The sequence below is a fragment of the Rhinolophus sinicus genome, chromosome 1 (assembly GCF_057876585.1).
Source record: "Rhinolophus sinicus isolate RSI-liver-muscle chromosome 1, RSI-T2T, whole genome shotgun sequence".
In the NCBI taxonomy this organism is placed as follows: Eukaryota; Metazoa; Chordata; class Mammalia; order Chiroptera; family Rhinolophidae; genus Rhinolophus; species Rhinolophus sinicus.
In genome coordinates this window covers 77,804,490-77,828,096 of record NC_142501.1, presented here as the reverse complement: position 1 = coordinate 77,828,096, position 23,607 = coordinate 77,804,490, and the positions used below count along the sequence as shown (strand labels likewise).

Below are 23,607 nucleotides of genomic sequence, written 5' to 3'. Positions count from 1 at the left end.
CTAATGAGATAAGGACATCATGACCATATTTTTCATTAAATATCAATGAAAATGTTGTAGCCTTAATTCTCTAACAAAGTCTTATTCAGCAATGAGAGCAGATTTGGGGAGCTGGGAGATATGGATTTCAGTGTGCTCAGTCTTGTTCTGTCATTAACCAGTTGTAATTGGAGCAAGTCTCAGTCACAGAGAGTTAGCAGTCAGTAATACAGAGTTAATGTCTTTTATCTTCCATTAGGGTTGCAATAAAAATCAAATGAACGGAGCTCAGAAAGTGATTGAGAAGTTAAGAGTGCTATAACTATATAAAAAGTGATTCGTACTCATGTTTGACATTATTTAAAGCATTTTTCTCTCGCTAAACCTTGCTATGTATCAAATTGAGCTCAACAAAAATTTGAATTCCACTTTGGGAAACCACATATTAGATATTATGCAGACTTGAGGCAAAAACAAAACAAGTAAGTTTCTGTTCACTGGGGTTTGGGAAATGTATCAGCTATCTATTATCATCATAGGGTTGCATAATAAATAATTACAGAAACATCAGTGTCATAAAGCATTAAGCATTTACTGCTCATGTGTCTAGGACCAGCTGGGGTTTAGCCAGGTGGCTCTGTCTTGGCTTAACTCATTCATATTATCTGGAGGTTGGCTAGTTGTCAACTAATGTAGGATAACTTCACTGGGCAATTGGCTCTGCTCTGTGTGTCCTCATTCTTGTGTAGGCTACCCTTGAGTATGTGCTTATGTTAACAATGGAGGGCAAGCTTCTGCTTCCTTCGTGTCTGTAACACCCCACTGATCAAAGCAAGTCATGTGGCTGAGCTCAGAGTCACAGGGTGGGCACATTTCATCTGCAGTGAGCGGATGCAAAGATATATGGCAATGGATGTGGGTACAGGGAGTGGTCATGCTTTGGGTCAATGCTGTGATCTACTTCAGGAAACATAGTCCCTGGACTATGAGGAGTCACCACCGTACTGATGGAGGCGATTATGCATGCCCCTGATTTGCTGGGCTTTGAGTTGAGTGTAACTCAAAGTTACTGAATGTAACTCTGAGTTGATTTCCTTGAAGAGGTAGTAGCTTTGCTTTATGTGTAAGAAGAAGGGTATTCACATGTTTAGTGGTCAGAGGGATGGACTAGGGAAAAGCTAGCTAACTGCATCAAAGTTTGTGCTTCCCTTTCTCCCTAAATCTACATGGGATCATATGACTCATTCTTTCCAATGGAATATGAGCAGAAGCAATTGTGTCATTTCAAGGATAAGATAGTTAAGAAGTGGGTACACATTCACTGTTCTTTCTTGCCCCTTTTCCTGGCTGGAGACAAAGCACTTCAAGGTCCTAGGAGATGGGGAGCCACAGATGGATAGAAGGTGAGTCCCTGAATTGCCTTATAGAGGAAAGTCACTCATCAAACATCAATAACAGCATGAGACCAGTACATGAGTTTGAAATAAATGGTTGTGTTAAGCCACTAAAACTTTTAGACTTATTCGTCACATCACCTAGCATTATCCTAATATGATGTAATTTTAATATAACAGCTAGTGATGTAAAATAAAATAATAAGAATTAAAATTAATTTTTCTTAAAAGTTTAGCACAGTTTCTCACCTAACCCTGAGTTTAAATCTCTAACACATTCTCACCAAGTCAGTATCTAATCCATTTGAGTATTTCCAGTGATGGTAAGTTTACTAACTTCTGAAGCAACCATTTCTCTTTAAGAAAATTCTGTTTATAGAAAAAGCTTTCCCTAGTTTGAGTTGCATATCACTATATGTCTACCCATTTGTCTATTCTAGAATTACCAAGCTTAAGCTTATTCCTTCTTTAAAAGGGCAGATCTTTTATTATTTTAAGATATCTATGCATTCTACCTATCTACAGCCTTAAGAAAATAAATTAAACTTTAAACTATCTTTGGGAAACCCAGCACTGGTAATTATACACCAAATCTTTAAAAGTCTTTGTAAACTGTGATAGTCACTCGTTACACTAACACTATGATAAGTTAACTTTTATTGTGTAGCTGAGAAAACTAATACATTAAAAAAAAAATCTAATATGTAGAATAAAAGTCACAGAATAAGTACCTGCAAAAACAAACGTTTGAGATTTTTAAGGGTTCCAAACATAGTGGTAGAAAGAGACCACAAACCATTTTACAAATATACGAATTTTACTGCGTTGAGATTTGATAACTTTTTGAGGTTTCTGTTCCAACATTTTGACATAAAGAAGGATTTGTATTAACTAAGTCAACTAGAAGAATTTTTATGTAATTTCTAAGAAATTCTGTTTTTTGAAGTTCTATAACACCAACATCTTGTATCCATTATTTTTATTTATACTTTTCCCCCTGCCTTGAGTATTGGTTCAATTATGCAAAGCTTCCAAGAGGAAAGCTTCATATTGAAAACTTCTGACCCCTTTGTGCATTTTTACTAACCAATCACAACTTTCAGGATTTTTTTCCTTTCACTAAAATTCTAGAACATGGTAGATGGCGACCTCTACTGGTTCTTAGATAATGTAGCTAAAGTCACCGACAATTTTGACAAAGAGTGACCACTTTTTTAATGTCATAAAGGGAAAAACACACACACAAAAAACTACCAGCATAAACTGAAGAGTGAATGTTTAAGGAAGATAACAGATATCTGCTGGTATTAATGCAGTTCCCAGTTCTATATTCAATAATGTATTTAGGTCAAGAATGCATTTGGGGCTTTTACCACTTCCCATCTGTGTTTTATTTATTTTCTGAGACTAAAAGCATAGTTGCTAGAGAGAGCGGTAATACACATACGTCAGATTTCAAGAACAATGCTTGACAGATTTTTACTTATTAGAAAAGGAATACAAGCTTAATGTAAAAAAAGAATAAAAAAAAATCAAACACTCCTGAAGGGATACCAGTACAAAAGTGAAGGTCTCTTCATCACCACTTCCAGAGTTAATTTACCATGAAAACAACTATTTCTGGTGTGTGGATTACCTACCTGGTTTGGGATTTTAGGCTGAGTTTGGAGATGAGTGGGGTGGAATTTAAGCAGGCATTGGTTTTTAGAGTAGCAGTGTAAGGAGGGAAAAAAAAAGATACTCTCTTTCCGTGCCCTTGAAGAATTTAATACTCAAGAAGATCACCTGTTTGTTTTGCCAGAGGGGGGACTTCCCAGTTTTTTCTCCTAAAAGTGTCAGAGTGCTAATGTTAATTTTCAAACAGATAGGAAAAAGAACAAAGTGTGCTTAAATATAGGTATCCCAAATCTAGGTTTTCAAATTTTGGTACAGAATACTACTTGATTTTTAGACTTGCCTTCACTTTCAGTGGAAAGCTATTTCACCAATGTTAATACAATTCTGTTTTTCATATTAGGTTAAATCCCATTTAAATATATTGCAACATCAAAAATTTCTGAATAACAAAGGTTCATAATTCTCTTCTTATAGATCATTCATTTCTAGACATTCAACACAGATACTGCCCAAAAAACAAGCAGTCTTAGTAGTTTCTTGGAGTTTATGGCTTGATTTAAAATGTAAAAAAGAATGAGTATTTAAAGAGCTTTCTTATGCAGAATGAAAAAAAGGAAAGCCAAAATTAAGAATATTCTGTGCATGTAAATTAGAAGTTTACTAGTATTTCAAGATACGGTAATAGTTTCGATAGAAACTATTCAAAGATGGGTAAAATCCTAGCTATATCAGGTCCTTGAAAGGGGGAATAAAAAGAAGAAATTGTTTTCTAGGGAATTTATTGAATGGGTACACAATGAAACATCATTCGCCAATAAATGTAAACATTCACTAGAAGATTTAATCAATCACTTTGTCCTAAATTATAGGAGTTTGCTTACTAGTTAGATGTTGAAAGTTTTTGAATAAGATTTTACCGGTAGCTTAGTGTAGAGAACTAGCTCATGCTAATGAAGTGTATCAGGTCAGCGGTTTTCACTTGGGGTCTGCAGACTAGCTTTGCTTTGCTACAATCTTTTCACTGGTCCACAGTGATATGATATTAAAACACTAAGATAAACCAAGATGATTTTTCATGAAGCTTAGTACTTTAAATTTAAAGATCTGTACTTTAAACAGTGTTGGTGCTGTCAATTATCTTTTTTATGAAAAAGATATTGGAATAAAATTAAAATTAATAAAAATAAATGAAAATAAAATGAAAGTTGATCTTATTTGGCAGAAGAAAAAGTTGACAACGCTCTGGTTCCCCTCTCCCTGTACTTTTGAAATTTTTGCTTATCTTTAAAATATCAAAGACTGTAGTAATTTCCTTGTTAGTCCTCCACTGTAAGTTTTTCAAAGCAGTCATCTAACCCTAACACCTTAGGGATGAAACTTCTGAACTGAATTTCCTCAGGTCAGAGTTGGCACAATACTTACAAAATCCCCTATTTCACATTAAGAATACTGCCAAAATAACATGTGACATCATAATTCCAAAATAGTTGTAGAACTTTTGCATTTTTTTTGTCATATGGTTTTTGAGAAACACTTGTGAAATCCACACGTATATCAGTGGGATTTATCTTTCAGAATTGGGAAGATATGTTTTGCCAGTCATAAATGAACTGTAGTCCCCGCAGACTCAAGTTTATTCAAAAACACTCTCTCCAGAGCTGCTAAATTTGGCAATCCACATTCTCTCCTCCATATGCTGTCCTTAGGGTATTCTACATACACTGTCCATAATGGTTTCTAGTTAGGATGTCTGGAAAAGTAGATACTGTGGTCACAGAAGGGCCATTAAAGGGAATTTGAAAACAGATCCATTAAGTTGAAGTATTCAATTGTAAGAGTCTTCAAGTTAGATGGACTATGCTAATTGATATTCAAGGAATAACTCCACCTACCCACTGCTGATATCATAGTGTCTAACTACTCAGGCTTGTATCTTTTACCAGCCTCGTTTGGTATTCTCCCTGGAGAGAGAAATATTAGCAGAACACAGTATGCATAAAAAGTACAGTAGATAAATAATGAATTGTCTCTAAATGTGGACCTCATTTCCATTCTGTTCTCTTGTTCAGTGCCTTCACTCTTTCAAATAGCCATCTTTTCTTCATTAATCACATCAGCTCTGCTTTTGTTATGTCTTGTTGGAAAAGAGAAAAGAAAGTTTCCATTATTTCTGTTGTAGACTGTGGAATGCAGCAGCTGTTATGTTTTGCAAACATCTAGTCGTATCTTAGGATCTTTGGTCAGTTTCTGAGTGGCTTTACAAATATTTTTCTGTATTGTTATGCTAGCTTCCCCTGAATTTGTGAGCTTGTGCTTCTTTTCTCCCTGCTCATCTTTTGTGGCCTTATTCTCTTTGCCTCCACCTGGCTCTCATTTTCAAGTCTTATAATAGTTCTCAAGAGCAACAAATGTATCCCAAAGGTTTCCCAGCTTGGCCCAGTCTCAGCAATACAACACTAGGTTTTGAAGGGTTTTTTTTGTTCTTTCTTTTTTAAAAAAATTCTGTTTCCTTTCCTCCTGTTTAAATGATTTTCAGGACACAGTCTCTCTTCCGCCATGCGTGCCAGCTGCTCCCTGTAGGACGATGTCTTTGTGGTCCTTGTCATGTGACCCTTGGCTGAGGAGGAACTGGTAGTTTTACTGACAACAGCTGCCCTCTTGGGATGGCAATACCACAATCATCATGATTTCCTGAATGTGGACATTACTTCGTAAGTTTTAAAAGTTCTTACCCATCCATTGTCTTGTTTGACCCCACAACGATCCTGCAAGGTGATAGATGAGAAGAAATATGACCATAAGAGTCATGGAACTGGTCCAGCAAGCTCTGAGTGTGAGTAAATGGTGAACAGGAACAAAAAGTCTAGTCTTCAGGGTTTTTTCCCCAGTGTGTTTCCTGGGTCTCTTTTTTTTTGTCTGTAAAATGGGAAAAATACTAACTTTGTGTTGCTATGAGGAAACAATGAAAGAATCTGGGTAAAACTCCTAGGATAGTGCCTGGCGCTTAGTAAGTGTTCAGTAAATGTTTATTATTATCCTTTATTTGTCATATAAACATAACAGATACATTGGCTGAATAACATATACATGCAGCTGCTATCATTCTGCAAACATCAGGGTGTACTGGTCTCTGAAGGAGAGCTTTTGAGTAACCATTGACTGAAATACAATGATTGGAATTTATGTTTGGCTACAGCTGTTCAGCGGTAACAATGCTTCTCCCTCTGCTCCCACAGGGAAACGACACGTGTAAGTTGATTCTTCTACGCACAGAAACCGGTTAATCCAACACAGTGCACAGGTGGAAAACAGATTCTGGATTAATATTCTGTCTCACAATTTACAGGACGGGTGACCATGGCTTGGATGGGTGTTGTAGCCTATGAAATGGGTTTGTTCAGGAGGCTAACTGAGTAAAATGGGGGTGTTTAATTGAAATTTTTGACCAAGGCACAAAGATATGATATCATATATAATAGGCTCTCAAAATACAAACTTACAAAGAAAACACTTAAATTCATTGAGATTATAAGCCCTTTACCCAGGGGTCCTTCACTCAGAGAACAGATGTAAAAGGACCAGAAGAGTGGGGATTTGAGGAGGATTTGTTAGGAGATGTTCTCAGGTAGGAGCTTCACTTATACCTCCCCCTGTGGGAGGGGTGGGGTGATACTGCCTTCCAACGCTGGGCGAGGTGAGAGGGGATTCAATGGGACCGTACGGAGAGCATGATAGGTGTTCCTGGGCCCCACTGGACCTATCTCGTGTCTGAGAAAACAAAAGCAGCTAATGACAACAGAGCAGAGAGCTGCCCCTGGGAAGCAAATGTACTGTAGCAAATAAAAGTGTATGGACTCCCTGGGAAGTAAGTGCAACTGCCCTGTCCTATAGAAATTACAGGAGTATGGATCCCAGGGACAAGATGTGGAGATAATGGTTGTGATGTCAACCTGAGGTTGTTTTGAAAGGGATCCCACTGCAGTCCATGATCTGCCAGGGAAAGGAGCCGGTAGGCATATGTGACTGTAATAGCCGGGATAAGGGCTAAGGGGAGAATGGTGGAGCCTTCTCAGAGCTGAGGCACAGCCCATGACAAGGGAGTTGCTGATGGAGGGTTCCGGGAGGGAGGCCTCAAAAGGTTCTCATGATAGAAGGAGTCAGTGTCCACCCCACCCCCACTGCCTCCTGAGGCCATGCAGCCATTGTACAAAAGTGCCTGTTGAGCAAAACCTTTCCTCTGCTCCCTAGCTTTCCTCCCATGAGCCTTTGCACACTACAAGCAGCCAACCAAAGGCAGGCCCAGGCCAATGGGGACACGGAAGGAGGAGTGTTTGCACTTTAAGTAAAGTTCAAACTTTGATTATAACACAATAATGGAGGTTTTAAATTATACATTAGATTGTGTTTGTGATTTGAAGTGACTATCATCTAAATATAACTTGTGAAGTCATAGGCTGGCCAAGACATCATCCTCATACAGAAAGGAATAGTCCCACTGAGCAGGACTAAAAGGAAAGCAAGAGGCAAAGATAAGGTGATTTTGTAATTATATCCACGGCTTCTGACTAAGATCAATTAGGTAAATGATCTTGAATACAGTATGATCTCAAAGTTATTAGCATTTGTTTTTCCTTTGTTCTACAGGCCCATTTTTTAATCTGAAAAATAAACATTTTGAATGCAAAAGAATATTTAGAAGAAAAATGTAAATATTTAAAATCTCTCACCCAGTAGAATAACAAGCTAGCCAACAAGTTTCTGCTTCATTACTTCTAGTAATAAGGAACTACTACCTCCATAAACGATTGAAAACCTACAGAGGTTAGCTTGTTCTCATACCAAAACAAAATCCGTATTCATATAATTTCTATCCATTTGTTCTTCATGTTTTATTCCAACGAGGAATATAGATCATGGTTAGCTGAAATGCTGTGGTTTTAAATTTTTTTCTTTCTTCCACATAATATTAGAAGACAGTTACGTCTTCCTTTGTTCTCTATTTTCAGCCTAAATGTTACTCTTTTTTAATATAATGCAGCATACTTATCATTTTGACCTCCCTCTGCAGGTTTTCCAGTTTGTCAACGTCCCCTTCTGAACTGAACGTGAAGCCCAGATGTAACCTGAGAGCAGAGCTAAGTTAGCAGTCATATAACATGCATATTAGGTTTGTGGTCAGCTCAAATCCCTCAGGTTATTTTCATAGGAAATACCCCACAAGTCAGGTCTTCCTCATTCTGCACTTACAAAAAGTGAAGAAAGAAATGTACCTTTTTATACTCCATTTTGTTGGTTTTACCCTAGTATTCCAGGCTTTCACAAATATTCCAAAGTCTTCTTTTGATTAGGAATATTGTTTTCAGAAATTGTTTTAAGTCACTTGATAGTTTATAAGCGTTTTTTAAATGCTCACTTACGCCACTGATAAAAGACTTGAAGAGTACAATAGAATTTATTTTTCAATAAACATCCTTGGATATATAGCTCTTTGTGCTTACTGAGTGAATTTCACCTGGGCATATGAGATCTGACAATTAAGTTCACGAACTTGTTTTCAATGATGTTGCTCACCTTTTTTGATATCAAAGGGATTATTCATTACGAATTTGTACCAACTGGACAAACAGTTACCAAGTTTACTATTTGGAGGTGCTGAAAGGCTGCGTGAAAAATACAAAAACGATCTGAACTTTTCGCCAACAATTCATGGCTCTTGCATCACGACAACACACCAGCTCACACGGCACTGTCTGTGAGGGAGTTTTTAGCCAGTAAACAAACAACTGTATTGGAACACCCTCCCTGCTCACCTGATCTGCCCCCCAATGACTTCTATACCTGAAGATAAAGGAAATATCGAAAGGAAAATATTTTGATGACATTCAGGACATCAAGGGTAATTCAACGACAGCTTTGATGGCCATTCCAGGAAAAGAGTTCAAAATTGCTTTGAAGGATGACCTAGGTGCTAGCATTGGTGCATAGCTTCCCAACGGGAGTACTTCAAAGGTGACCATAGTGACATTCAGCAATGAGGTATGTAGCACTTTTTCTAGGATGAGTTCGCAAACTTAATTTCTGATCTCGTATACTCCAAAGTGGAATTACTGGGTGATAAAATATAGATGTTGATCAAGGGCACATTCTTTAGATGAATTAAATACAAACAATTTGGTTACAGTTCACTTTATATGAGGTAGTGACCATTCAGGAAATGACGTTATCCATTGACTGTGTGTACAACACGCCATGTAATGTATGTGGCAATGATACCCAGTCTGTAGGATTGGGCAAGCAAACTGCAAGGTCCAGATTCCCATGGTGGCAGCAGTGATCTCATCAGACTGGCTTGTAGTGTAGTGTGCTGTTGGCTCTGGTCTGAACTTTTTTCTGCCCACATTCTACGTCTGATTTACTGGCTTTATGGTGGTGCTATGAGCTAAACTTTAGTCTTTCAACAAACTCCATTTCTGTTTAATATAAGGCGATAATTATTTTCTGTTGCTTACAAGTAAGAGAATATCACAATTATTTTCCCATTGCTACTTCAATACTCATTTGCATTTCTTCCCCCAACAGTTTCAGAGCAAGATTTCATACCTCAGTTAATACAAATATTCACAGACATTTAGTGAGTGTGCAAACTGGAAGACTGCTATTGCAAATAAGATTCACTCAGTGTCTTTTTCTTTGACTGTCCACAGGGCTGCTGCTTGGGCTATGAAATTCAGAAGAATGAGGTTTCACACCATTCCCACACTCTTTATGTGTTTTTTTCTCTTCTTTCTTACTCTGCTCTTCCTTTCATTTAAATTTTGATTCCATGTTTATTTCTCACAGGCAAACAAAACAGAACAACACAAAACAAAAAGACACCCAAAACAAAACAAACCCCGTAAATAAAGAAATATGATACCAATGGCAGTTAAAATTAGCAAAAATTTTGCAGTCATCAGTCCTGGGAAGAGAAGAAAGTTGAGTGTGGATAAAAAATACACTGTAGTTCTTTTCCTGTTGGAAGTGAAAATTTCCAGCACAAAATACATATAAGTCACAAAAATAAAATACTAAGCGTGCTTGCCTCTTATTGCCCTGCTGGCGGTACACTCATTCTTGTTCCCTGAGTTTGGTTTGCATATTTATACTCGAATCCATTGCTTGTGCAATTGCTAAGTTGTTTCTCAAAGGACAATTTTCTTTTACTTACCAGTTTTTAGGGTAAGGGATGCCATTTTTGGTACACAGCTGCATTTTATTAGGAGTATTTTACACATACATTAAAAAGTTGTTGAATTTGGAGTCTCTCTAAAAGTCACGGTCGCCAGTTCCAGTGTGTGTGTGTGTGTGTGTGTGTCCGTGCATGCGCACGCTAAGGCTGTTTCCACACCACTTGTATGCAATTCTCTGACACCAGCTGGGTGTCGTACAGTTCAACTCAGTTCTGACACTATCTACCTCAAGATAGAGTCAGGTCCTACAGATTAAGGTTTCAGTCCCATGAGATGCTCTCACCCCTTCAGACGCCAATCTCAGGCCCAGGTTGTCACCTGTGCTACTCACTGACCAGCTATAAATTGAAGGTTCCAACAACCCTCTTCCCACACACACATTGGGTTTGATTAATTTGCTAGAGCAGCTCACACAACTCAGAAAAACACTTTACTTACTAGTTCACCAGTTTATTATAAAAGACTATAACTCAGGAACAGCCAGATAGGAGAGATGCATATGGCAAGGTACGAGGAAAGGGCAGGAGCTTCCCTGCTCTCTCCAAGTCTGTCACTCTCCCCAAATCTCCACCTGTTCACCAACCTGATAGCTCTCATAACGCTGTTCATTTGGGTTTTTATGGAGGCTTCATTACAGAGGCAAGACTGATTAAATCATTGACCATTGGAGACCGAGTCAACCTCTAGCACCTGGAGGTGAGGGTGAGAGTAGGCTTGAACCATGTGATTAGTTTCCCTGGCAACCAGCTCCCATCCTTAGGTGCTTATAGAAGTCATCTTATTAGCATAAGCTCAGGTGTGGTTGAAAGGGGTTTGTTAGAAATCTTAGGACACCATTATTGCTCCTATCACTTAGGAAATTCCAACGGTCTTAGGAGCTCTGTGCAAGAAATGGGACAAAGACCAAATATATATTTAATCACAATATCACACTTGTTAGTTTCCAATACTTATACCTAAACACACTGAATCTCAGAATTCAACTACCAAATAAAAAAGAAAGGTATTTCAGATTAGAGCCCCTGGTTCCTTCCCCCTTGAAAGGCTTCTGAGCAAAGCATCTAATCAGAATCACTGAGGGCAAGCCTCCGGCATTGAGTTTTCACGAACCCCTAAGTCATTTCAATCAACGTACAGCCTCCGCTGAGCATTAATGGCCTCGTAGACAGTGGTGGCTTAGTAGACCATGGTGGACTTACCGGCATTGCCTGCCTGGCATCCCTTCTCTCTTCCGGTGCAGCCATCTGATTTCCTCTGGAGAGCCACTCCCCTCCACTCACAGCCAATAGTTGAAAAGGGGCTGACCCCAGGCTGCCTGCTCCAGGGGGAGATAAGTAACCCAGGTTTAGCCAATCCACAGTGATTGGATTTGTGATAGGTATCTGACCCAAGTAAAGCTCAATTGCAACCATTTTGTTAGAACTGTTGGGGAAGAGAAGCAGTCTTCCTCCCGGGATTTCATTAGGATCACATACTAAAATCACCGGGATCAGCTGGTGACCTAGAAGCACTAGGTCAGCCTTGGGTGGGGAGTTGGGGTGGTGGCATTGTGGGGACAGAGTCCCAGAGGGCAGTTTCCAGGCTCTCGGCCTTGCATGGGGAGGGGCTGGCTCAGGTAGTGAATGACCATCAACTGTGATTGGTTGACCATCAGCTGTAACCGGTTAGCCAATTGGCTACTGATGTAACTGCGGGGCTGCGTTGATTGGTTGGTTGGTTGGCAGGCAGAGAAGTGAATGGCGGACTGCGGATCATGTGGCTACTACCACATGTGTCTCACCCAGCATCCAGTGAGACCATAGTGGTATGGCTCCCCTATCTATGGCTTCATGGGTGTTCCTTTGTGACCTCACCATATCTTGCGTTCTTATGTGGGGAGTGGGAGCTGAGACCCTGCAGGCCACCCTGCATGACAAATGGCGTAGCAACCAGGGTCTCCCGCACGACAGGTATATAGAGGATGCTGAGCTGAGAATTAAGTCACTTTAGAGGAAAACAGAAACACGATTGGGCTGAAGGGACAATGGGAAGGGAGAGGGGGAGGAGGAGGAGGGGGAGGGGGAGGGAGAGGGAGAGGGAGAGACACTACTGTTATTTGAGCCCCTGAATCCATCTGTGCCTGAATTAGATTAACCCTAGGATTTTTCAGAGCCATAATATGTCTTACTCTGCTCAGTCTGCCATAACAAAATACCATACAAGTCCATTGTTAAACAACAGAAATTTTTTTTCTAATAAGGAAAAAGAAGATGAACTTCCTTTGGAGCAAGAGTCTCTGGAACTGCTGACTTGAATTAGGAAAAAGCAAAAAGATAATCATGTGATTTTGCAGTCCAATTTTCATGATAAATGAAAATTTTCCACTTTGCCCAAGTTGGTGACTCTCAAAAGCTGACTTTTCTTTCTTATCAGGGAAATGGATTCTTGTCCCCAATAGATGAAGGTTATTAAAATTTTTATGTCTATTAACATTTTTTATTTAAAAATTATTCCTATAAAATCAAACAATAAAGACATGTTTAAACAACAATATAATCTTTCATCTTCTACGTTCCCCCCCAGTCTGGGTGCCTGAGGTAAACAATGTCATCAATGTATTTCTTTTTTCAATGAAAATGGAATCATATTGTACACATTACTCTGCTTTTGCTTTTTTTTTTTTTTTTTTTTTTGGTTGTTATGTGATGGATATCCCTCCTCCAGGGCAGTACATGTAGCTCAAACACATTCTTTACATAGCAGCATAATAGTTCAAGTAAGCCTGCACCAGAATTTATTCACTAGACCATTTAAGTTGTTCAGATTCCATTTTGTGTCACCACAAAGAATGTGCAAATAAATATGCACCTGTTCCTACCTTGACAAAAACACAAAACGCTATTTCTCTAATGTGCAGTTATTTTAGGATAATTTCAAGGTGCTACCACATCCCTCTAACACAGCGAAAGAAAATAATGACCTTTCTTGACAGGAGACTTTGATAATAAAAATAAAAGAATGTAAAGAATAAATTTAAATAACTTAGGTCACAAGTGATCCCATTCACTTGTGCAATATGGTACTTGTTACATTCAACCTGCATAAATCATTTCTAGATCTGTGAGAGGGCCATGAAGTGTCCATATTTGTTTGACGGTCATGGGTAGTTTCTCAAAGTGTGGTTCCTAGAGCCACACTTGTGGGGCAACACACGTTTACACTAAAGATTCCATCACTTGCCATCCAGAGATTTTTATTCAGTGGGTTTGGATTGGGGCCCAAGAAGCTTCACTCTGCAACAGAGAAATTCCCAGGTAGAATTCCCAGGTGAAAGCATTGGAGTTTGCAAGCTTTGGGCTAGATCAAGGGTCAGTCAAATTTGTCCCTATACCTGTTTTTTTTATAGCTCATGAGCTAAGAATGGTTTTTACATTTTTAAATGGTTGGGGAAAAATATTTCATGATATGTGAAAATTATATGCAATTCAAATTGCAGTGTCCATAAATAAAGTGTTACTGGAACACAGCACACCCATTCATTCCCTATTGTCTAGGGCGGCTTTTGAGCTGCAAAAGTAGAGTCGGGCACTTGCCATACAGAAACCATGTGGCCACAAAGCCAAATTATTTGCAATCTGGACCTTTGCAGAAGAAGTTTGCCAACTCCTCCTGGACAAGATGATCTTTAAAGTCCCTGTCATTTCCGAATGTATTTTATTCAGTGTAATTATTTACTTCCTTCAATACGCACATACACTGCCAAAGCCTGGAGCTGGTGCAGACCCAGGGAGGTACAAAGTGTGGGTGGAGGACAGAAACCATGATGAATTTCTTTTCACCAGTCAATTGTAGCTGAGGAGGCGATGTGAGCAACATATAATGCATTATACTTCTGCACAGTCAGAAACCGATAACAATAACTGCAATAACTAACACGTATGTGGCTCCTTATACACACAAGGCCCTGTTTTCAGTGCTTTCCATGATTGACTCACAGAATCCTCACAACCCTATGATGTAGGTACTATCTTTATCCTCCTTTTACAGTTGAGGAAACTGAGGCATAGAGAGGTTAAGTAACCTGCCTAAGGACACATAACTGTAAGTAGCAGAGTGGGAATTTGAAACAATGCAGTCTAGCTGCAGAGTCTGGGCTTACAACCATGGAGCCATTACTGCAAGCAATATGTTCAAAGTAATTTATAGTAAAAACCACTGTTCTAACACGTATTTCAATTCAAATGTTCAAATCGGGAATAGGACACTACCCTCTGAACATTCTGTCACCTTTTTACCCAGGGTCACGAGCTCAAAAATCTTCCAGGGCAGGTAAGAACATCAATGAATGAAGAACACTTCATTTTCAAACAGTTCCTTTTTCTATTTTGAATAGTATCACCCAGACAAAGCCTTTTCATGAGAGGAAAACAGCTGAGTGAGGAGAGATAGTAACTGGTAGTTGCAGGGCATGGGAGCGCTGTGTGGTGGGGACTGCATACAGCTAGAGAGGACGGCCCCCTCGAAAAAGGGCCTGCTACTCATCTCTAGCTCGTTACTGACACGTAGAAATGAGGGCAATTCAGATTGTCACAGTGTAATCTCCCAATATTTAAAAGTTCGGCAACTAATTCAGATATTCAAAACAAATAAACAAACAAACCAGAAAACACTGTGCCAAACAAAACAAGACTTCAAGTCACCAGTGCATGACCCATGCTTAAGCAATTTTCTCTTTAGGCTAAATCATCTTAATTCCAAACCTTTCCAAATGGATCTCTCTAATCCCAGGCCTTTAATCAGAATCATAGCTGCCCCTGAACTGGTGCCAAGCTTTGCAGTCATCTGTAGTTGATGAGAGGTACGAAGTTATTTTCAGAAGTTGGAGTCCTACCTGGCAGAGAGTTAGGCTATGATCAAGCGTAATGCCCTCCTCATGTATGTTATAAAAAATGTCTGCTTTTTATTAGAGTAGACAATCTTTACCGGGACCAGCACCATTGATAAGTGCTTTTCCTTAATGGAAAAGCATATTTTCATAGCTTTTCCAGGAATATCTTGGTGCTTTTAATGGAACCATAAACCATTCCCGTATTTAATCTTCAATCACACAATGCTTATTTCATTGAATATAATGGCTCATGCACATTCACTAATGGCCCTCCCGAAAAAGACTTTTTTAAAAAAAATAAATTTGAAAGTGCTTCAGAGTACATAACAAGGAAAAGAACAACAACAAGCAATGCCAGTTGTTTAGTTGAAGTGAAAAAAATAATATTTGGAGTAGTGTAACTTGAGTGATAAATCACTGTAATAAAATAATTAAAAAGCATTCATCATTCTGACAATCTGAAATAGTATTTAAATTGTTCAGATATTTTACTAAAAATCTACCTAAAGAACTTTCAGGTCTCATAGAAAACAATTTTTTATAAAATAATGTTTTAAAATATTTTCCATGAGAATTTATTCAGAAATATAGTACCTTATATGGAATTTCAAAAATCAATCAAAATTTATTGCTCAACTTTGACATTTATGTGTTCTGGTTGGAGTTCATGGACTCTGCACAAAGTAAGCATTATTTTGAATATTTTCAGTTACTTTAATATATAGTGTCATAAATAAGGGACAAATTGTCTTCAGAGGTCTGACTAGGTGTTTGGAGTGTGAGAAACATGACACTTTAGCACTTGAAAACAATTCTCAAATGAAAATTAAATGATTATATAGAAGCATAAACAGGGCACTGAATTAAGAAATGTGGAACTTTACAAAACATCAATTAAAAAGTCATAAAACTGTGCTCGCTTCAGCACCACATATACTAAAAAAAAATAAAACAATATATGTAATATATGTAATATATGTAATGTATCCTGGATTAGATCATGAAAGAAAAAAAAGACATTAGTGGAAAACGAGTGAAATATGAATAATGTATGGACTTAAGTTAATAGTAATATACCAATGATGGCTTTATAGTTTTGACAAGTGCACCATGGGAATGTAATAGGTTAACATTAGCAAAAACTGGGTGAGAGGTATATGGGAACTCAATTTTTGCAACTTTTCTGTAAATCAAAAATTATTCCAAAATACAAAGTGTATTTGAAAAATCACAAAATAATTTGTAAGAGTATTAATCTGTGCTGTTAAAGCATCCAACAGAATAAGTAGCCTGATGAAATTCACATGCCAGTAAGTGCCATTGCTGTGTGAACGAGCGGGTGGTGTGTGTGTACGTCAAGTGGATAGGTGGCGATGTGTGAACACAGTTAACACACTCAGTCTCTTCCTCAGTTGACAGGTCTGCTGCTCAGCACTTAAAAGGACAGAAATGATGGTGGGAATTTCCTAAATATTTTAGTAATAATATATATTAACAAAAAATATATTCACATATTAATAATATATATTTAAACTTCAGGAATTCCTCTCCTTATCATTGTGTTAAAAAAGATAAGTTGTCATAACTGGACTACTTTCAACTTGTGCTTTTTTGTGTGCTTTTGATTTTTTAAAACAGTTTTGTTCCTCTTTGTACTATCTTCAAATATATGCCAATGTAAATGATTATAGTTTGTTTCCAAACTCTACAAAGCACGACTGTATACTCATTTCTATCCCTTTAGCAAAGAGACTACATTGTAATAGGTTTCCCTTTTGTTGTACAGAACAGAGGCATTGATGAGGTGGAGTAGACATATGTCAGCATGTTAAAATAAATTTAGTAAGTCTGCTTTTGTGCACGATGTAGCAGGTCATGGCAAGCCAACACTTCCACTGCAACAACCAAGAAAGCAATTTTTCCTGCAATTTGCAAAAAAAGCATATTTTAAAAGATATCAGACAATAAGGAAATAGCATAAACAAAATTTCCAGAGAAAGGAGAACCACTTTCTGAAATAAGTTGGTAATAATTGTTGGCCACTGTTTTTCCTTAGGGTCTGAGGATTGACAGGCAAAAAGCTTATGCTGGGAAAAAGAGATCCTAGCAGATCTTTTAGTTTTTTTGAGAAGCCAGAGGAATCAAAATGAAACCTTAAAGGTCTCAATGACAGATGATAATGGTGGAATATTTGAGATACCAGTAGAGAATCTGGATGTGTGCCCATGACGTTAGGACATGGGTGAATATCAAAAATCAGGATTAGGACATACCAATCTAACTCACACAGGTTCTATACAGACACAAAGGGGAGAGTAGATCAGAGACAACTAGTTAGTCCTGCTTCATCACTTCCTACAGCCCCAACAGCCCCTTTCACCTCTGCACCAGCACCCATTCCTGTGTCAAAGGTTCCAGCAAATGGAAACCATCAGCAGAGCATGTCTGGGCTCAGCGGTGATGGCTTCGTGGGAGTGAACCAGAGTGCAGTTCCTTGCTGGAGACCAGGGGAGCCTCAATAGAAGAAGCACGGGATGTGCTCGTCTTCAGATTTTACATCGGGAGCTGAGAAGAAGTCCCATGTTCCACAAAGAAAATGTATGCCAGTTGTCAATATGACTTCATCCCCGACGACATAAGCATCTGATTACTGTCCTAGGCCTTCAACCCTCTGAGTCAAATAGGTATGACTTTTTTTTCTCTCTCAATAAAGATGCATTGAAGATATTTGTCTTGACAAGGGAGCCAGAATCTTTATACATAAAGCTGGATTCAGGAAGAACAGTAACAACTCTGCTGTCAACTGTACAAATAGAAATATAAAACAGTGTGGCAGCTAGGGTTTCAAAAGTGGAATCTTTTCTCAATGGGTTTAGTCACTAGTTTTTTAAAATTTGTTTTTTAAACTCCAATACTCCAACATACATTGTTTCAGGAAGCCATGAAGAGAATGTCCAAATTCTAGTTTCTTGGTGAACTTCATTTGTCACCATTAAAAGAACAACGCAAACCTGCATCAGCAGAAGGGTTTATTCCTGGGCCTGTTCATTTTAGTGAAACTGAAGAATTAAAACTCAGTGTCATGACCTAAAGAGATTTCATTCCCCTGATTTCACCCTCATTTTGATGCATAATCAGCCATGTTTAACAGGTAGAGGTTTTTTTTGTTTTTGTTTTTTTTTAATTAAAGCAAAGCAGGTAGGTATATGGCACATGATTTGTCTCTAAACAATTTCATTTTGGCCTATTTGTCATTCAACGTGTGTGCTCAATTTAGAACAGCTTTTGTGCATTCAAGTCTCTCTCTCTCTCTCTCTCTCTCTCACATGCTCAGTGATTAAATATTTAGCTTTATATAACGTTATTGACACCATACCCTCGCGTGCGCACATACACACACACACACACACACACACACACACACACAAAGGCCACATGTAAATGAACTGCAAAGAGCAGAAAATCAAATATAACCTTAAAGAACATCATTGCCAATATATGGGAAGGCAGTATAGCATATATTTTTATTTTGTTTTGTTTTGCTGACTATGTACACTGAGTTCTCATAAATGAAAATAGGTCATTTGTCTTTGAAAAAAATCTGTCAGAGCAGCCTAGTTTTATATGCATTACATTGTTTTATTTAATGAAGGCCTCAAGTTGAATTTTAACATAAGCAATTAATAGGAAATTGGGGCCATTTGAGGAGTTAATCTGTGGCAAGCTTTTCTAGTTACAAGGAAACATTTAATTTATGCACTTTTATTCCTATAAAAGATGGTAGTAGAGGAAAATAAAACACCCAACATAAATAAGTGTTATTTTAGCAAACATAATTTTTACCATTAGATGTACTACATTATTTCACATCTATAAAACAGGTGGTATACAAGAATGTAATATATTTGAATGTGAATCCATTAGAAATATTACCTAGATTTATTAATTTTTACAGTGCCTTTTTCAGTGGGTCAGCTGGAAAGTCTACTATACATCGTAGTTGTCATATATTAAAAAATAATACTAGTTGCAGGTAATTTTGAGAATCAAGTCAATCTTTTACACCAGATTAGGTTTTTCTGTCTTATTTTGTTTCATAACATCCTGTTTCTCTTCTTCATTTTATTTGTTAGATTATAGTAATTGCTTACTTAATTGTGTAATTTGATGTAATGCCTTTCCTGTTATGTTCTGAACTCCACGAAGGCTGGAGCTGTTGTCTTGTTCACTACGCTACCCAGCTTAAAACATAGACATGCTCAATAAAGATGTGCTTTGTGAATAAAGGACTGAACTATCTGCACCAGTCGTGGGCAAACTATGGCTCAAATCCAGACTGCTGCCTGCTTTTTACAGCACCTACGTTAAGAGTGGCTCTTCCACCTTTAAATGAATCTTATTCTTCAAATGGTTATACAAGTACCTAAGTAATAACCTCAGTTTTGCCTGCTGGCCTATAAATTCTGCCCAGAATCAGCCCAGAAAAAAGTTTGCTGACCCTGATCTAGACTAGCACAGTGCAACAGAGCTCTGGTGATGATGGAAATATCCCATATCTGTGCTGTCCAATAGGACAGCCATGAAACACTGCACCCACTGAACACACAAATTTGTCCTGTATGACTGAGGAACTGAACTTTTTACTGTATTGCATTTTAACTAATTTAAATAACCCCATGTGGCTAGCAGCTAGTGTAGTATTAGACAGCAGCAGATCTAGATATACAAAAGAACAGACTGCATGGAAATACAGTAAGTGATTACGTGGAGATCAAATATGTACTTGGAGATCAAGGAAATAATGAAAAATACATGCTAGTTTTGAAGTTAGTTGGTCTTTCTGGCAAAAAAATAGAATAAAAAAAGCACACTGAATTGTCTACGTCTAGTTCATTAAGCCAACTAATGTTATAACAATACTTTGAAGAGGCCTAAAAGTAAAAATGAATTCATTTAATTTGATAGTTAAACAGAAATTCATTTCAAATAAATGGTGGCACTTCATTCTATGAACTGTGGATGAGAAAATAATTATTTTTGATAAGGTAGATGTTAGTGTTCTATTAATGAAACATAATATTGCTTTTATGAACATTTTAAAGCTTTTTTTGGCTTTATTGAAAGAAACGACTTATTTGCAAATAATTCTTGAAATTCACAGAATCCTATCAAAGCAAAGTGATCTATAGTGCAGTAAGAAAACATTAGAGCACATAAACAAGTGACAACGGTGATACCATCTGACAGTATCCTCCAATAGCATTATAGGAGGTATTAAAGTGGACCAAGAAGTAAAAATTCAAATTGCAACACGAAGTTGACAACACACGTTCACAAATTATTTCAAGTATTTAAGTTGAGAAGCACTTAAAAGAAATTCTGAATGTTGTGCCTTTTAGGATTGAAATTGTTTGCTGCGGCTATTTATAACACTTAAACTTAAAAAATTTAAAAATTGGAGAATAATTCCTTTGCTTGCTTATACTGTTTCTGATGTGTCTGTGTATGAAATAACATCTCCCTGAGTAAAACCACTTTGGCTGCCCTCTTTTATTTCCAATGATTTTACCATTAGGGAGAAATTTGAAATCACGGTGGACAAATAATCCCTTAATGCTTTTCCTGGCTAGCAGTAATGTGTCAAAGCAATTCAATTTCCAAATAGCACACAAACTCCGTAAGACACTGAACCAATGCAGCTGTTCCTCTCTATATTTAAAGTATGCACCGATGTCTTTCACGTGGGGGGAAAACCCTGAGATTGAATTCCCTAAAAGGACAATTTAGCTCTAGCAATTAAAAATAATTTATAATTTCTCTCTGATAAAATTTTATTTTTTTAAAAAAGATTACGTTTTTATTTAGATACAATTTACATGCAATAATATTCATCCTTTTTAAATGTACAGTTTAATGAATTTTGATAAACATGCAATTGTGTATGTTATGGGACATTTTCATCACCCCAAAAAGTTTCCTCATGCCCTTTTTTAGACAACCCCTCCCTTCACCCATGGCCCACTGGCAACCAGGGATCAATGTGTTTTCTCTTTCTAGTTTTGACTTTTCATATAAATGAAACCATACAGCATATAGTCTATTGTGTCTGGCTTATTTCACTTAGCCACTTAGTGTAATGCTTTTGAAATGCATCCATGTTGTTGCATGTATCAGTTCATTGCTTTTTGTTGCTGAGAAGTATTCCATTGTATGAATATACCACAATATTTTTATTGATTTGGCTGTTGATGGATTTTGGCTACTATCAATAAGGAAACTATTAACACTTGCTGTGTGGACAATATGTTTTCATTTCTCTTCGTTAACTATGAGCAGAACTATTGGGTCATGTGATAAGCATATGATTCACTTTATAAAAATTTGCTAAATTATTCTCCAAAATAGCTGTATAATTTGCATTCCTACCAGCAATATGTTAGAGCTGCAGCTGTTCTGCATTGTCTCCAGTAGTTAGTATTATCAATACTTTTAATTTTAGCCATTCTAAGGGATGTGTAGTGGTATCTCCTTGTGCTTTTAATTCATATTTCTCTGATGATTATCTTGAATATTTTTACTTGTGTTTATTGCTGTTTATATATCTTCTTTAGTGAAATATTTGTTCAAATCTTTTGCCTCTCTTTTTACTGAGCTGCTGTTTGTCTTATTATTTAGGTATTCTGCATATAAGCTCTTCCTTCATCAGTTATATGTTTTGCAAATATTTTTACCAGTCTGTGGCATGTCTTTTCATTTTGGTAATAGTGTCTTAAAAAACAGACATTTTAAATTGGATAAAGTCCAATTTGTCACATTTTTCACTTATGGTTCATGTTCTTGTCTCCTAAGAAATCTTTCTTTAATAAATCCTCACAAATATTTTCTCCTACAACTTCTTCTAGAAGTTTCTTAATTTCTGCTTTTAAATTTAAGTCTAAAATACACTTCAAGTAACTTTTATAGATGACATGTGGTAAGGGTTGAGATTATTATTATTTTTTTCATTTTGATATCCAATTGTTAGTACTACTTGTTAAAAAGATTATTTTTCCCCATTGAATTGCTTTGGAACCTTTGTCAAAAATAAACTGACAAAATATGTGTGGGTCTATTTCTGAACTCACTAGTTTGTTTCATTCATCTATATGGCTATCCTTAAACACCACATTGTCTTGATTACTGTAGTTTTATAGTACATCTTGCAAACTTTTACATTTTTAATAAATAAGGTGAATCCTGATATCCTTCAAAAACCTAAGTGTAGGCAGAGGCTTGCACTGATTTGGGAAGATGCCATTCTTCCAAACATGGAAGAATTGCTATTCTTATTTGTGATTTGAGGTGATCTGTTTCCCTGTGTTCCACAGACAAGGGATTTACTCAACCCAGGGATCCACAGATAGAATTCAGGGACTCCATGGTCTTGGGTCTTGGAGAAAACGTACTTTATTTTCACTAACCATTAATTGAAATTCAGTGTTTCCTTCAGTGATAAAAGTGGATTACAAGCCTCAGTAGTACTGGCAGTACCTGAGACTTGCCAGTAGGAGGTACGGATATTTTCATGTCACATTGAAGTTGAGACTGATATCTTTAAATATCGTTCACATTTATTGTTACTTCAAAATTATAGAGTTTAGAACTGCTACTTGGTTTTGTTATTAATGAGTTAGTAAAGAAACACATTACTAAATTATAATGTTAAAAACTTTTGATGTCTATCTCAATATGATTGGCTTCCTTTGTCATATTATGTGTTTTACTATGTACTGTGTATAATGCACACTTTTTTGCTCAAATTTGTGAGGGAAAAATAGGGATGCATTTCATACATGGGTAGTACTAATTCCATATCTACCTAAATGTTTTTAATTCTTTTATTTATGCTTATGAGTTAAAAGTGTAACTCTAGAAATCAATAACTCTAGAAATCAATGCAAAATAATACCCTGGAATACGATAATTGGTTTTGTTGAACTTACGACGAACTTGCAACGACAGAGTTCTGGGTCCTCTATGAGGCATAAATATTGTAAATTTGTTACCGGTACATAAAATTTCTTGTACCTTGTATCTATTCTTATGTTTTGTAATTATTTGTTACATAAAATTTCTTGTACTATAATATGTTAAAAAATAATGCTAAATTTCCTTTATAATACAAAAAACAAGTATCTAAATGTAAACAAATAAAAATTTGAATTAAACCCTCTGTTTTTCCTCCATGTTTCCAAAACTGTTTCTGATTAGTGTGGATAAGGGGAAGGTGAGAGGTTTTGGGAACGTACAGAGGGATAGTGGATGGGGGGAGGAGGGTTCACACAGTGTGAGGGATATAAATGATAAATGTCTAAGTTTTGCTTTGTCTTGTGCACCTGAAACTAATTAAAAAAAAAAAAAAAAAGAAAAAAAAAAAAAGACCATAAAAAAAAAAAAAAAAAAAAAAAAAAAACTGAAAGCAACAAAGGGACAAGACAAACCAACAAACAAAAACTCACAGACACAGAAAATAGTTTAGTGG

The 23,607-nt window shown here is 37.0% G+C and overlaps 1 long non-coding RNA gene across 1 annotated transcript; it reads right to left on the bottom strand.

The window, feature by feature from the left end:
* Positions 1-2,728: 2,728 nt before the first annotated feature.
* Positions 2,729-23,287, bottom strand: LOC148759095 (uncharacterized). Its single transcript, XR_016022412.1, has 2 exons — positions 11,419-23,287; positions 2,729-5,755 (listed from the first exon to the last, which is right to left on the bottom strand). It is a non-coding gene; the product is annotated as an uncharacterized LOC148759095 (long non-coding RNA).
* Between the last annotated feature and the right edge of the window lie 320 nt (positions 23,288-23,607).